Here is a 16108-nt window from a genome sequence, read left to right on the forward strand (position 1 = left end):
ATTTCCTCTTGTTTTTTCCTACCCCCCCCCCAGATGTTCTGGTTTAACTTGGATTTAAACTTGGAGAGTGGTCAGTTTGGATGAGCTATTACCAGCAGGAGAGTGAGTTTGTGTGTGTATGGGGGGTGGGGAGGATGTGAGAAAACCTGGATTTGTGCTGGAAATGGCCCACCTTAATTATCGTGCACATTGTAGGGAGAATGGTCACTTTGGATGAGCTATTACCAGCAGGATAGTGAGTTTGTGTGTGTGGTTTTTGGGAGGGAGGTGAGGGGGTGAGAGAACCTGGATTTGTGCAGGAAATGGCCCAACTTGATTATCATGCACATTGTGTAAAGAGTTGTCACTTTGGATGGGCTATCACCAGCAGGAGAGTGAATTTGTGTGGGGGGGTGGAGGGTGAGAAAACCTGGATTTGTGCTGGAAATGGCCCAACCTGATGATCACTTTAGATAAGCTATTACCAGCAGGACAGTGGGGTGGGAGGAGGTATTGTTTCATATTCTCTGTGTATATATAAAGTCTGCTGCAGTTTCCACGGTATGCATCCGATGAAGTGAGCTGTAGCTCACGAAAGCTCATGCTCAAATAAATTGGTTAGTCTCTAAGGTGCCACAAGTACTCCTTTTCTTTTTGCGAATACAGACTAACACGGCTGTTACTCTGAAACCTGTTTTTTGTTTCAGTTTTCACCAAAAAGTTTAGCAGTGACTGGACTATTAACCTTGTGAACATCAGTGTACATGAGGTAGGCTCTGAGGCTGAAATAGGGAAAGAACAAGTTAAGAATTACTTAGACAAGTCAGATGTCTTCATGTCAGCAGAGCCTGACAAAATACATCTAGAATACTTTGGGAACTGGCTGAAGAGATCTCTGAGCCATTCGCAATTATCTTTGAGAAGTCGTGGAGGACGGGGGGATCCCAGAGGACTGGAAAAGGGAAAATATAGTACCTATCTATGAACATGGGAATAAGGACAACCCAGTGAATTATAGACCAGCCAGCTTAACTTTGGTACCCAGAAAGATAATGGCGCAAATAATCAATCAGTTTGCAAACACCTAGAAGATAATAAGGTTACAAGTAACAGTTAACATGGATTTGTCAAGAACAAATCATGTCAAATCAACCTAATGTCCTTTTTTTGACAGAGTAACAACCCTGTGGATGGGGGGAAAGCAGATGATGTGATATATCTCAACTTTAGTAAAGCTTTTGATACTGTCTCACATGACCTTCTCAAAAGCAAACTAGGGAACTATAGCCAAGACAAAGCTACTAGAGGGTGGGCATGCAACTGGTTGGAAAACCATACTCAGAGCGTAGTTATCAATGATTCACACAGTCAAGCTGGAAGGGCATACTGAGTGAGCTTCTGCAGGGATCTATCATGGGTCTGGTTCTATTCAAAATCTTCATCAATGATTGGATAATGGCATAGATAATACGCTTATAAAATTTACAGATGATACCAAGCTGGGAGGGGCTGCAAGTGCTTTGGAGCCAGGATGAGGATTCAAAATGATCTTGACAAACTGGAAAAATGGTCTGAAATGAACAGGACAAAATTAAATAAGGACAATGCAAATAGAACACTTAGGAAGGAACAATCAGTTGCACAAATACAAAATGGGAAACGACTGCCTAAGAAGGAGTACTGCAGAAAAGGATTTGGGGGTTATAGTGGATCACAGACTAAATATGAATCAATGGTGTAACGCTGTTGCAAAAAATGATCATCCTTCTGAAATGTGTTAGAAGGAGTTTTGTCAGCAGAAGATGAACAATAATTCTTCTCCTCTACTCAGCACTGATAAGGCTTCAGCTGGAGTCGTGTGTCCAGTTCTGGGTGCCACACTCTGGGGAAGAGGTGAACAAACTGGAGAGAGTCCAGAGGAGAACAGCAAAAATGATTAAAAGATGACCTATCAAGAAAGATTGAAAAAACTGAGTTTGTTTAGTCTGGAGAAGAGAAGACTGAGAGTGGGACATAAAAGATGCAATAAAGAGGAGGGTGATAAATTGTTCTGCTTATCTGCAGAGGACAGGACAAGAAGCAATGGGCTTAAATTCCAGCAAGGGAGGTTTAGGTTGGACATTAGGAAAAACTTCCTGACTGTCAGGGTGGTTAAGCACTGGAAAAAATTACCAAGAGAGTCTGTGGAATCTCCATCACTGGAGGTTTTAAGAATAGGTTAGAGAAATACATCAGGGATGGGCTAGATAATACTTAGTAGTCCTGCCTCAGTGCAGGAGACTGGACTAGATGACCTATAGAAGTTCCTTCCAGTCCTACACTTCGATGATTCATGCTACAAAAAACAAATCTCTGTCTTGCTTCCCTTGTCCACCACATCAGCCTCAAACTCCTTCTCCTGCACATTCTGATCTCCTGATTAATTGTTTTTTGCCTCATTTTGCTCCCCCGATGCCCATCAGACTAGCTTTCGCTCAGACAACACAATCATCCCCAGTCAGGTCTTGTATTTTCCACCAAAGCCCAGTTTATGCCAAGCCGGGTACTTGAACTCTCTTAGTCACGTCAGCCACTGACAGCACCGTATCATACATAGTGTCCAGTCTTTTCGCTGAATCTCTGCATGCAGAGTGGATTGGAAAAGGCAGTGCCCCAGATCGCCAGCTCAGCACGGTGCCTGGGGAGCTGTGTGACACACATGTGCACGGCAGGGATAAAAGCAGAGGGCATGGGACATGCCAGGCCAAGAAGTTTCGATCCAACAAAGCAGAGTATTTCTGCATGACCATCTGGCCTGCACTTTATGAAGCAATAACAGGGGCCTGAAAGCATTGCCCACTGCATTTCACAGTCCAACGTTTAATTCAGGGGGCGGTTTTGCTTGACTAGGAAGGGAATGCAAGACTGAGACCCAAATAAACAAAGAAAAGAAAATCTAACCCAGACACAACAGCTTGAAATGAATCAAGACAAAATACTGAACTTACCAACTAACATCAGCAAGCTTCCCATTGGGACAAAACTCCCTGAAACTTCATTATAGCCAATGGCCCAGTTACATTCTAATGCCATGTGGAGGTGATCCATAAATACAGTATATTACAGACAATAATTTGCACCTCATGTTTATGGTCTAAAGATTCGCAAAAAGAAAAGGAATACTTGTGGCACCTTAGAGACTAACCCTCATGCTCAAATAAATTGGTTAGTCTCTAAGGTGCCACAAGTCCTCCTTTTCTTTTTGCGAATACAGACTAACACGGCTGTTACTCTGAAACCGGTCTAAAGATTGGTTTTTTTTAAGCTCTCTCTTCATTTCACCTCCTCTGCAGAGTCTCTTGCTCTCTCATTCTCCTTCTTTACAGCCTTGTCTTTCTGTTTTCTCTCTTTTGTGGTGCCTGGTTTGGCAGATGGTACGTTGTGTCTTAGTCACATAGTGTCTCTTCACATTAACTTTCGTTGTCTGTTCCTGCACCCATTCTGGATTTTGGCAATAAAGGAGAATAAATGTATTCCTAGCTGACTTGCCTTCAGGGCTCAGTTTCTTACAGTTGATCAGAATGGTCTAATTAAGGTTTGGAAGTTTATTTCAGGGACAGCTAATAGATTAATTAGTTAAATTAATTGGTCCTTATTGGGCATACATATAAATTTAGTTTGGCTGAAAGGGGGCCTGCTTAAAAAATAACGTGTTCTTTCTGACTCCCCAGAGCGTCTGAGCAGTCAGAATTCATCCACAAGCCTCGCAGAAAGAGGGGGAACGAAGTTTTAAAGTATGATCAAGTTCTACAGCTAGATCCTCTGACCCAGTGGGGCTGTGATGGGGAGGGGTTGAGGGGTAAAGGTGGCTTTGTGTCATCATGGAGTGAGTTCAGCCCCTGGAGCAACTTAGAGCAATGTGTGGACCCATGGGGTCATGTCCGTGGCTGGAGATGGCTGGAGTGCAGAGGTGCTCCAGTTGCGGTCAGGGATCCAGCAGACAGGGAGGTATAGATGGATTTATTGTCCCTTTGGTCTTTCCAGAGCCACAGGATATAAGTAGTGCGGACTCAGCACAGGGGTGAATGTCACTCACCTACTCGAACTTCGCTCATGCACATCCGTTCCAGAGCTGTTTCACCTTTAGCCACTGGCTGGAGATTGGGTGCAAGGCACATAACCCATCCAGTGGCCATTACCAAAAGGGGAATGCCCTGTTCAAGGCGAATTTGGCATTTTTAAAGCTCTCTTGGCAGAAGATAAACCACAGGAAGTTTCAGAAAGAGAAAAAGTTTTACAAGGGTGATCAGAGATTGGAGAGCATCTCAGTGATGTCTCTGATTCTTTCCCCTTTAAATATCCTGCACTGGGAGCCTACGTTACCATTTCTGCTTTGGTTTGATCACCCGAAAAAAAGCTGCACCCACTGAGTTGCCTCTGATCCTTTCTGAGATGGAAGGCGGGTGGGAAGACTGACTAAGCAGGGCTTTTCTTTGTTGAGATGCAATGGAATTACTTTGTGGGGCTTGTCTGATGTGTTAAACTCAGCCGTGACAAAGTGCGCGGCAGGTTACATACTGTGTGGTTTGTTAGAGATTTGTGGAGCAAGGTGTGTAATTTTACCCTTCAATAAGTTCTAGTTTGAAGTTGAATGTTGACATGTTTCTTAGTTGTTTAGATATGTTTATTTAGCCTTTACTCTTGTGTAAAACAAATATCTTGGGAGGGGAAAAGGGATTTTAAAAGATAGAGAAAACAGAGTTGTCTCTTTCCTAACTTTTTGAAAGCACTTCCTAATAAACAACATGAAATATACTCTGCTGGGCCCAACTCATGGGGGGTTTCAGAAGGAAAAAAGCATTCAGGACAATGTTACGATGCGAGAGGACAAATGGACACACACCGGCAGTCAGCTCAGAGCAGCCCGTCCTGAGCAGGCCAAGCTTGTCTGTTATAGACACTTACAAAGCTTTGGGTTGCAAGTGAAGCTGGTGAAAATCAGCAAAGCTTCACTGACCAATGGATTTACGCCAGCTGAGGATCTGGCCCTTGGGACAGGTACCTGAACAATCTTGAGTTTGGCTGCTCCTAGCTTTCGTATGCATGTAAATCTCATCTTCCTGATTTGTAAAAGTTCATTTAAATGAATGGTGGTTTATCCTTTCATTCACAGCCTGAGGTGGCAATGACCTTCGGTGTCACCTCAGATTCTTTGGTCCTATTAGAGGTTACAATGTGCTTCTCTTCCGCCTGTGATTTGAATTCTGTACTGGTTTCCCACAGACTTGCCGCACAAACATGAATGTTTGTCATTCTTTGACTGCAGTCGGCATTTATAGGGTAAAACTCCTCTGCTGGAGTAATTTCACTGACACAACGGGAGTTTTGTCAGCAGATAATTTGGCCCATAGGGTGAAATCCAGGTGCCACTGAAGTCAGTGGTAAAACTCCCATTGGCCTCAATTTCCCTCATAGGTTTTAAGGCCAGAAGTAACCACTATAATAATCTCATCTGACCTCTTGCATAACACAGGGTTTCAAAGTTCACCCATAACTCCTGCAATGGAAGAAGCTATTCTTCCCTATTATGTAAATGACACTATCAAGTTCAATGACTTGTGGTTAAACTTGAGAACATAAGAGCGGCCACACTGGGTCAGACCAATGGTCCATCTAGCCAGTGTCCTGTCTTCCGACAGTGGCCAGTGCCAGGTGCTTCAGAGGAAATGAACAAAACAAGCGATCATCGAGCGATCCGTCTCCTGTTGTCCATTCCCAGCTTCTGGCTGTTGGAGGTTTAGGGACACCTGGAGCCTGGGGTAGCATCCCTGACCATCCTGGCTATTAGCCATTGATGGGTCTATCCACTATGAACGTATCTAATTCTTCTTTGAAGTTCCCTTAAAGTTGGTCTCTAAGGTTTTTGCTTTGCTACATTTTCCATTAACCCACACAAACACAGTGGCCATGATTCTCCTTGCACTTACACTGGGTTTCACTAGAGTAACTCCGTTGTGCCCGGGGAAAGGGAGGTTACTCTGGGTGCATGGTGAGTGATGGTATGTGCCAGGAGAAGCAGGCTCAGTGACTCTTACATGGTGCTACATGCATAGGCCCTGATTTTATAACCTGAGGTGTGAACAGAGATACAGGTGGGGGCTAGACAACTGGCTAGGACTGTCAGAGATCTGCCACCCAGATTTTAGCATCAAGCAATAGGGGGACAGTCCAGATTCAGTGATGCTCCAGAACACTCATGTTCACAAAGCCTCTGTGTTGTGTTCATCGCCGGGCTAAGCCCATTTGTTAAGATGCTCGAATTAATATTTCACATTTGTGCTCAAGCAGGGCAGGAGTTTTAAAGCACAAAGTTGTCAATTGAAATATTGACTGCCTATGCTCCTGCTTATTAGGATGCTCTGGGCACAGCTAACACCGTAGCCAAATGAAACTTGGAGTAAAACTGCAAGTAACAGATGATATTGAGTAGTTAATACTTTACCATCCTCGGGCTAGGATGTGCAGCTTGATCTGGCTCAAGGTATCCACTCAGCTTTGTCAACATATGTTGGGTTGTAAGAAGAGCTGGTTAGTTATTGATCTTGAGTCCATTCTGTAATCACATAGGAGTCTCTCCTGTTGCAGGAGAATGGTGCGACTGTCCACAGTGCGACAGAAAGACCAGCAGCTGAAGGGAGATAGCACAGCGTTGACAAAATATGAGGATTTCTGACCTGGTGAGCGTCAAGCAATTGACATGGCTGGAAGGCCAATCAACATCAAGCGAAGTACTTGCTAGCCAATTGCAAGAAGAGGCCTGGGGTAAAAGGCAGATCGGAAGGAGCAGCCTAAAAGGTGATGTGTGGCTTTGGGCAGTGGGGAGGGGTTCAGGGCAAGAGAAGACGACTGAGGACACTGCTGATGTATGTAATACAAGTTGTACAGTTCACACACACACCTGGCTACTGTCTTATATACACATGGCTACATCAAACATGGCACAACAAGAGAGGAGCTCTGACCAAAACCTTTCCCTCAAGGCGAGGTCATTCACTTGGCCTTTCAAAGCCTTTTCCAGGTTTCGTTGCAAACCCCAGGGTGGCTTGGAAAACACATCTGCCCCTGACTGGACTCAGAGTGAGTTTCCTTAGGTCACTGGTCTGGTGAACTCTTCTCTAACGTGTGGCAGGTCGGTGCTGGTCCTGGCTCCTTGACCCACCCCCAGGCCGGAGGGGCAGTGTCTAGCCTACAGCTCAGCTGTGGGTTCATGGAAGAACCTTGCCCTGGTTTTGGTGTCTGGCTGTACAGATGTTAGTATCTGGGCTTATCACCCTCCACCATTTCCCAGCCACACAATCCTCATCCCCTTTATCCCAGAAAGCATGTGCTTTGGGCTGTAATCTTACCTCCAGCCAGCATCTTTGCCTTCTCTCTTAGGCCACTAAAGTTTAAACATAAAAACAAAATAATCTGGAGAGGTGCTGTCTCAAATTCCCTGGACTGAACGGAAAGGGCTCTCAGCCATCAAAGAATATTTTATTTTATGGTGTTCTTTCTTCCCATCTGACTTAACGACAATCGGTTAACAGGATGGCCTCCGAGCACCCTGGGGTTTAAAGCCGTTTTGGAACACCCGCGTGCTAGAGCTTTTCATCTGTCTGCACTACATGCAACCATGAATTAGTGATATGAAAATTGATATTGACCCAAAAAAATCAATACTGTTTGATGAAACATACCGTGTTTTCTCTCCCCTGGATAAATGGCCAAGCCAGAACAAGGTTCTGCGGCTCTGTTGTAGTGTATAATTCATGCTGCGGCACCGTGATCTATTGTTTCTCTTCAGAGATTGGGTCACCCCTATTTACTCCACTGAAGAGGTCTTCTTAATCCCAGCTACTGTGGGAGCTTTTTGTAGGCTGCGATATGGCACGAAGCGCCTTTGTGCAGAGGGTTAGCACAGGGACCCTTCAAACTTCCAAAACAGGATTTACGCCTATGTGGCCCCCTGCCCAAGTAATTACAAACCGGTGAAGCTGAGCACTGCAGAGTACAGGGCACCGTCCCTTTCCCAGGGCCATGGGATAATGCCTTTATTCTTTCTGACTCCATGTCCATCCATGTGGAGTCTGTCCTGACACTGACCATGGAGCTAATTACTGCAGAGGTGTAATTTCACTTGCTGACCCTCCTGCGCTAGATCTGCTGTATTTTGAAAAGCTGAAATACCTTTCGATGACGGAAAGTATTTCTCTGAAACGGGCGCCTTATCGGTTTCCCTGATCGGAATTAATGAATGCTGTGGCTTATCAACTGGCTGTTTCGGGTGTCCGGTGCCTTGCCATGGATAATAGCATGAATAATGAAAATCATTATTTTCATATGTCGTTTCTTCCAATATTTCACTGAGCTCATCAGCTGCCACTGGTAACGGAACTTGTCCTTGCTCCGTATTTCAATGGATTTAGTATTTGTTCCCTACATTTGATTAGCGCCTCAAAGATTTTCTGATAGAAGGCTGTCTCAGTATGTGGGCTGGGACAGAGTATAAAACTCCACTGGCACTTAGCTGCTACAGTGAAGACCACAGAAGAAAACCCAGAACGCATTTGCATTAGTACTGAATACTCCCTGGACATTGTACACACCTGTGAGCCCAGTGCAAGGCGCGCGCTTCGTTTTCAGCTGCAATTCAAATTTCACAGTCAACTCATCATCGAAACAACAACAGAGAAAAGACGCATTGGGTCGCTGTAACGATTAGCTTTATTACTCGCACCCCGGGAACGAGCCTCAGCACAGGAGGAAGGCAGTCGCGGCACAAAATACCGTCGCATACAGAATTCCAGTGGTGGTGACAGTGATCGATAGCCAGCGGCAATGCTGCAGATTTCAGCTGGAGCTGACAGAACCATTCCACGTTAATAGAGTTCGTTGTGAGCGTAACCCCCGATTAGGTTGGTGAATAACAAACATTCAGGAGGGTTCCGGCTGAAGCATTTGCCCTGTAGTTTGCAGCCAGCCTGCTTGAGGTCTGCCCATGTCAGCTATTGGCTATGGGCAGTGGCTGGGTGGTCACTGTGCTCCCAGGGCACTGGGTCCTCTTCCTGGGGGATGGCGAGCACATTTCAAACCAGCCAGTGGCGCAATTTGGAGACGTTTTCAGACACTCATTTGTGCGAAACCCCCGTGCAAGAACAGCTGCTCCCAGCTGGGCCAACTAAGAGGGCAGGGGAGCAGCTGGGGCTCTGTGGAGCCAGGCTGGCAGTAAGGAAGGGAAATGGGAGCTGCAGGGCGTTCACTGGGAGCGGAGGCACTGGGAATCTGCTGGGGAAAAGGGCCTCCAAGGAGACAGCCTTGGGCAGAATCAGCAAACATGGCTGGGAAGAATCCTGCAGGAGGCCCTGAAACAGGAGGGACTGAGAGGGCAAAGGGGAAAACCGCCCAGGAGCTGTAGCCCAGGAGGGACGGCTTTGGGGTTTTGTCTATGTTTGGAAAATAAACCTGTGGCCAGAAAGAGACTCTGGGTCTGGCAGTGGGTCCTTCGTGGGCTGGGGACAAGTTAGCACCTTACAGGGGCTTTGCAAACAGTTTCATGCGCCCCTGGCAGTTGTCCAAATATTTGCAATTCAACCCCATGCAGAGGATTGGTGCACTGCCTGTCCCATATGGCTTCATCAAGACCAAAGTGGGGCAGAGCATAACCCTGGGACCAGCGGCCCTCTGCGCAGGAGGGAATTTCTTCACAAGACTATTGAGAGCCAGAAACTACGGGGAACAGAACATGCCAGTTTTATTCTTGTCTCCATTTTGACCAGTTCTAGTTTCAGTTAACGCAAGGGGGGCAGTCGGTGTCAGTGTTATTATGGAAGGGTCACCGAGCGCAAGGGCTCACCCAGCGGTGAAGAAGTGATGCCCGCGGTTCAGTGTAAATCCTGACTCTGCTCTGTATCCCTTCTTTGAGATGTAATGTCTCATTATCTCCCGAATGACCCTCCTGGATGAATGTTCCCCTTGCCTGATTGACCTCAGAGTCGAGAATTTCCCCACAATGGCGAACTCGAACCTTCCCTTTCCTATTTTGGGCTGCTGTTCTTTTGCCTGCTCTCTGTTAACTACTCTGAATAATTCCTGCCATTTGTTTCTGTAACAAACCCTGCGCTGTTTATCCTGCAGACAGTTATTGATACAGGCAATTTTACTGCAGCCAACGGAACAGGCGAGAGATGATGGCCAGAAGGTCAGACCCGCAATCACTGTAGTGAAAGAACGAGCCAATTAAATCACTTGTAACTCTTTCTTATGCTGCACTGGCCAAAGGCCCATTGCTGTCCTCTTCCGAGCCTGCGACCCCAGGAGGCTGGCTCGTGTCCCCCTCTGATCTCCACCTTCCCCTTCTGCTACCTGAGCCACCTCCTGGGACCCCAGGGCTCGCGCAGAATGTGCTCTGTTGCACTCATCTCCGAGAGGCGGACAGAAGGGTTCGGGCCTAGAGAATGGAGACACTTCAATATTTTATTCTTTTATTAGAAACATGTAATAATGTACTTAGCCCAAGGAGTGCATTCAGGGGCACAGGCCTTCTGCTAGGCTAGGTCCTGCAGACACGGCCGTGCGAGTGAGTAATGGGGCTCACCTGAGGAGTCCCTACGAATACCAGCGTTAGCAGGATCAGGCCCACACAGAAGGATCACATCATTGCATTGTGCTTATGGTGCATTGTAACCGTGCGGCTCTCCCTGAATGGCTCCCTGTCATGACCCCCCGCCGTCTCAAACCCGGGTCCGCAGGATCACCACGCTCCAACCCTCCACCTGACAGCTGGAACCAGGGTCCCATGAAGCCCAGCTCAGAGAGGAGGCTCCGCCCCCGGGGTCCCAATTGGTGCAACACCAGAGCCCCTCACTGGCCCACTCCCCGGCCAACTCCCCCTGCTGAAGTCAGGAGGAGGAACAGGGTGTCGTCCATACAACTGGGCAACCCGCTGCTTTGGGTTGTTCACCCAGGACTACCTGCTCCTGGCCCTAACTCCTGATTCCTGACCTCCGACTCTTGGTTCCTAACCTCAGCCCCTGACTTTCTGGGTCTGAACCCCAGCGGGCCTGGGGACCCCGCCCCCACATCCTGTGCTTACCTTCGTCCTGGCCCTGACTGTACCTCATCTAATCAAACCGCCACAAGAGCATTTGTAGTTGATATCTTAATAAATGACTAACAATCCATCAGCTTGTGATAGAATTCACTGCCGCAAATTATCTTCTTCATGGATTAATTTGGGCTTCACAGATAAACACTGGGCTCAGAAATTGAAATTTTTAGTATTACAATTTGATTTAGGAATAAAATCCCCTTCTCGTTCATTAGACAGACGAGGCATTCGTTAGAAGAAACCCTAGGCTGGGTGACTACCATGTCTCCTCTCCAGTCACTATCTGCTCCTTTGATAATAAGCACAGTCATTAAACAAATTAATAGCACATTCCTGAAGGCTGTGGGCACCTTCACAAGGTTTAATTACAACATTAGGAACCAGGACAAAGCATCTAAGTAAACAGGCCACAAATCCAGTGTGGAAAGTGAGCAAAAAGCCCCTTCACTCATGACACAGGGCAATGCCATTAAACAAAAGCCACTCGATACACGGCTTCTGTGGCTACTATCCCGTGCAGACTGCGGGAACCTCCAGAGCTCTGCAGAGGCCCACGCCTTCAGGCTGTTCCCTTTGGACTCTGCCAGGTATGTTCTTATGTGTCGGCCTGTGACTTCCATTTTCCCAGGAGATGAGTCTGTGACGCCCGCCCACCGCCTGGCGTTGGGCTCTAGGTGTTGGGTTTCAGGCAGGCCGTCAGCGCACTCAGGACGGAATCGACATGCTCAGTGCTCCTCTGACGTTCTAGCGGGCAGATTGTTCCCACCCTGAGCCAGGAAGCAAGGGATGGATCCTTCAGGTGCATAATGCCTGGAATAAGTCTCCCACCCCCCAGCTGCTAGTGCTGAAATGGAGCTCAGCTGATAAAGGTCTGGTGGGATAATGATCCCCCCCTGCAGCAATCCGGAGTCTGTCTAAAGGGATAACATGATCACCCTCACCAGCTGGGTGGCCTGCACCCTCCCCCACCAAGGCAGGGGATCATCATAGAATATCAGGGTTGGAAGGGACCTCAGGAGGTCATCTTGTCCAACCCCCTGCTCAAAGCAGGACTCATCCCCAATTTTTGCCCCAGATCCCTAAATGGCCCCCTCAAGGATTGAACTCACAACCCTGGGTTTAGCAAACCACTGAGCTATCCCTCCCCGCAAAGGCATTCAGCAAGCTGCCATGTGGCAGCAATGGTTCTGGCAGAGCTGCATGGGGCCTGCAATGCTGCCTGGCACAAACCAACTGCCCGGCAGGGAACAGCAGCCCCTTGCCACGCAGGGCGGCTTTCTCGGCCCAGTGACGCACGTTTCACACCCGCGGATAATGACCTGGAGGAATCACACTAACAAGACAGTGCAACTTACCCATGTGATGTCAGGCTTGCAGCCACCCTTGAAAGCACTCCCACTGTTGCCGAGGCAGCGTGGCCAAGTGGAGAGGGAACGTAGACCTCGGAGAGGTGCATTCAATGCCCGCCGCCGTTTCCCCCGCCCACCGTTGCTGTCATTGCAGATTGTCAGCTCTATGGGCAGAGGCCGTCTCTCACTAGCTGTGTTTACAGCAGCTTGCACAAGGGAGTCATCGTCTCATCTGGGGCAGCTAGATGAGATTGTAATACAGCAAATCGCTCACAGTGCTTGTATTTGGAAGCTAAAGTTCCATTTTTACTAGGCAGTTGGTGTGCATTAGTGACATGGGGTGGGGGGGAGCTGAAATCAGGGTTTCCTTTACACTCTCCCAGGGAACGCTAGCTGACAATTTAACAGAATAGGACGTCGTGTAACAGTCAAGGTCGTCTTATCCAGGAGCGTGTGACTTATGACATTTTTATGGATAGTTTGTAGCCAGTGACTTGGTGCCCACATGAGAGAGATTGGCACAAAATATTTATTCAGAACCATTATGGCCAATAAACTGCGAATTAAGAGGGATTTAGATGATAGTCTCTGAAAGCTGTCTCAGAGCTGGGAGAGTCTCATCAATAATCCAGTCACAAGAAAATGCCAGTGCGTGTTCTTGAGCGAAGATCGTCACTGCTCTTAAAAGGCTGCTATGGGCCACTGCAGGAAGGAGAGACAGTAGCTTAAATATTCAAAGCCACTCAGTGCCTTTGGGCTTTGCCGTGTGTTACTCTGATTTATACAGGACATAAAAAACAGTCCTCAGAAATGCTACACAAGAATCAGAAGCAGAAGTACAGCGATTCACTCTGAACGTTCACTGGTAACGCAAGAGAAGAGGATCGCGGAACCACTGGCAAAGGGAGAGAGAAAAACTAAACTCAGTGTTTATTGGAAAATAATTTCCACAGTATAATAATAATAAGCCATTATCCCTGGAAGAGAAGACGGTTGTTCTCTTGGTGCCACAATGTTTCATCTTTCCCAAAGCAAACCAAACCCGCATTAAGCACATTGGAATCTCTTCAGCTTTTTTATGCTAATCCTTGATTCAAATAAAAAACCTTGTTGCCCACAGGAAAAAATGCCCTATAAGAAATGCAAGGTTATAATTCAGTCAAGGTTTTCTGGTGATGTCACACACTGATTTTAATGGGAAAAGAGCCCTGAAATTGAATTAGTGCCTGAAGATTTTGTGCAAAATCCTTCATTGTTAAGGGGCCTTGTCAGATCATATTTGATGTGGTTTACAAGGCATCAAATAGCGTACATTTAAACTGCACAGAGAAGAGTTTATAGCACAGGGAGTACAGAGGGAGGAGGACGGCAGGATGGGAGGTGGCTGGGGACAGATCACGGAAATCAAAGGCACACATTTCCACTGGTCACTCTCATTTAGCTCAACTTTTCTACTCTGGAAACCAAACAGCTGTCTGTGCATGAATGTCAATAAAATCTCACAGCTGAAATCTGCATGCCAGGGGTCAGGGGAAGGCCCCTGGGTCTGCAATTCATTCCCTGGCTTCTCAAGCTCCTTTCTGACAGGCTGCAGGGAAAGGCCTGCATATGTAAATGCTATCCAGAGGCTGCGGGGGCTGCTGGGTGTGGGGGGAAAGGGGGGGTTAGTTATTTTGTTTTCCTGTGTTAATACTGGTCTAGCTGATGGTTTATACCATGGTAAATGCACCTGGAGATAAACCATGGTTGTGCTACACACATGGAAACACCGAAGTACAAAGCCTCCCTTCAAAGGGACGCGTATCACCGCCTAAGTCAGCGATTCCAAACCTATTTCTCATTGTGGGCCGCATATGCAGGCCACAAAGTGTTACCTGGGGTGCAGGTTGAGAACCATACTGTCCCCCACCTGACCTGCCCCACAAACCCCTATGCCCAGCACCCTCCACCCAGAGACCCCTCCACGGAGTGGGACCAGGAGCGGAAAGCCGGGCATGGGGTGGGGACCCCTGATCCTGCCATAACCCTGGACCCCACCGTGCGGGACCATGCAGCAGCTGGGACCCCGATCCCGCTGTGCCGGGCCAGGTAGCAGCCAGGACCCCAGACCCTGCATGGGGCTGGGTGGCAGCTGGCAACCTGGACCCCGCTGTGCAGAGCTGGCGGTAGCCGGCAGCTCCGAGCCCACCTCATGGCAGGGAAGCTAGGAGCCCACGGCCTTTAACACACAACTGAGCTGGGCCGCAGCTGCGTGCTAATTGGGCTGCATGCGACCTGTGGGCTGAGAGCTGGCCTCAGTCATAGGAGTTGTAAAGTCTGAAAGTGGCAATCAGGTCACTTACCTGACATCAAAGTGAGGCCCAATGAGCTGAAGACAGGGTGCTACCTGTTCAAATTGGCTCAGACACCAACCAGACTCTGTGTCCTGGGGTGAATTACTTGTCTTCCAGGCTTCACTTTGTCCCCTGTGCAATGGGGCTAACAGTGCTGAGTTCCTGTATCGACCACACAGCGATGTTTTGAGATTGAATTTGAGGCTACACAGCTCACCATCCCCTACAAAGAACATGTTTCTGAATATGTGATTTTAGATCTAGTTCCCATGGCGAGAACTGGAGCCTTGTGCTGCAAAGGTAGAATGTGTCCCAGGGTGTATTTTTTGCCCCAGGCCATTTGTAACCTGGATGGAGAAAGAAAAAGCTGGAATTTTACTGCAGTGGAAGAGAGAGACAGCACCAGTTGCCTCCCAATCTTACAGCCTGATCTTGTAAAGAACCCATGAAGATTTATTAAAGACTATTATTGCGCTTTTATAATGTGTGGAAGGAATTTAACAGAATGGCAAGTTTGTTCCTCACAGACAGCCTGGTCATTTGAATCGCAGTTCCTGGGATCTTTTTCTAATGCTCAGTTAAGATGGTATCTGACGTTACTGTTGTGTCCAGTTTCATTGCCCAGAAGGACAGAGGCACTGTCTGAAACGTGGGATACCAACCGCACAGCGGCACTCAGGCAGACAAAATTCCCATTGACTCCAATGCAAAGAGTGCTTGACCAAGATAAGGTCTGAAGGGCTGCTGGATGTGAATCTGGGAGTTTACTAATACCATTGGCATGCTGTGGCATTTTGACAGGTTTAAATGAGGCACTTTGAAGTGCACTGGCATTATTTCAAGCTTCTCAAGGCACAGCCTCTCTCTATCCCCTTCTGATGATACTTCTTAGGCTGGCATTTTCACGATGCCTAAGTGATTTGGGTGTCAAATTCCCGTAGCTTTTGTTTCTGGCCAGCAGGCTAAATGGTCACATTCTGGCATGTTCCTTGGTATTCCTCACATCATCCGCATCCCATGCTGCCCTCCATGGCTAGCAAACACAATGCTTGGTTTTGCACCTTTCCAGCCAGCTGCTGGGACCCATCAAGATTTCCTTGGCCAACTGGCGAGTTCATCACTGTGTGCAGCTAAAATGTCTTTGTGAATTAGCACCTTCAGGCCCATATTAGCAACCACTCCTAGTAACTCACTGAGAGTAAGGAATGGGCTAATGCAGGAAGAATTTCCCTGCAAACTATCAATTACTTAGAGGGCATTCCTGCCATCCTAGCATTATTGTAATTTCAAAGCTGGTGCTTTGGGGCGTTTCGGAACAG

General features: G+C 47.5%; 1 protein-coding gene across 2 annotated transcripts in view; it reads right to left on the reverse strand.

The window, feature by feature from the left end:
* FAM3D (FAM3 metabolism regulating signaling molecule D) overlaps nucleotides 1-14877 on the reverse strand; it is a 69574-nt gene extending 54697 nt beyond the window's left edge. The window contains exons 1-2 of one of the 2 annotated variants that reach the window (XM_084635486.1): nucleotides 14799-14877; nucleotides 12463-12697 (exon numbers count right to left, since the gene is read on the reverse strand). The gene's annotated coding sequence lies outside the window, so the exon portion shown is untranslated. Of the gene's footprint in view, nucleotides 1-12462; nucleotides 12726-14798 lie in introns of those variants that run through there. The other variant, XM_084635485.1, reaches the window with a different exon arrangement.
* Nucleotides 14878-16108: the final 1231 nt, after the last annotated feature.

This window comes from Lepidochelys olivacea (assembly GCF_965140295.1).
Source record: "Lepidochelys olivacea isolate rLepOli2 genome assembly, chromosome: 7".
NCBI lineage: Eukaryota > Metazoa > Chordata > Testudines > Cheloniidae > Lepidochelys > Lepidochelys olivacea.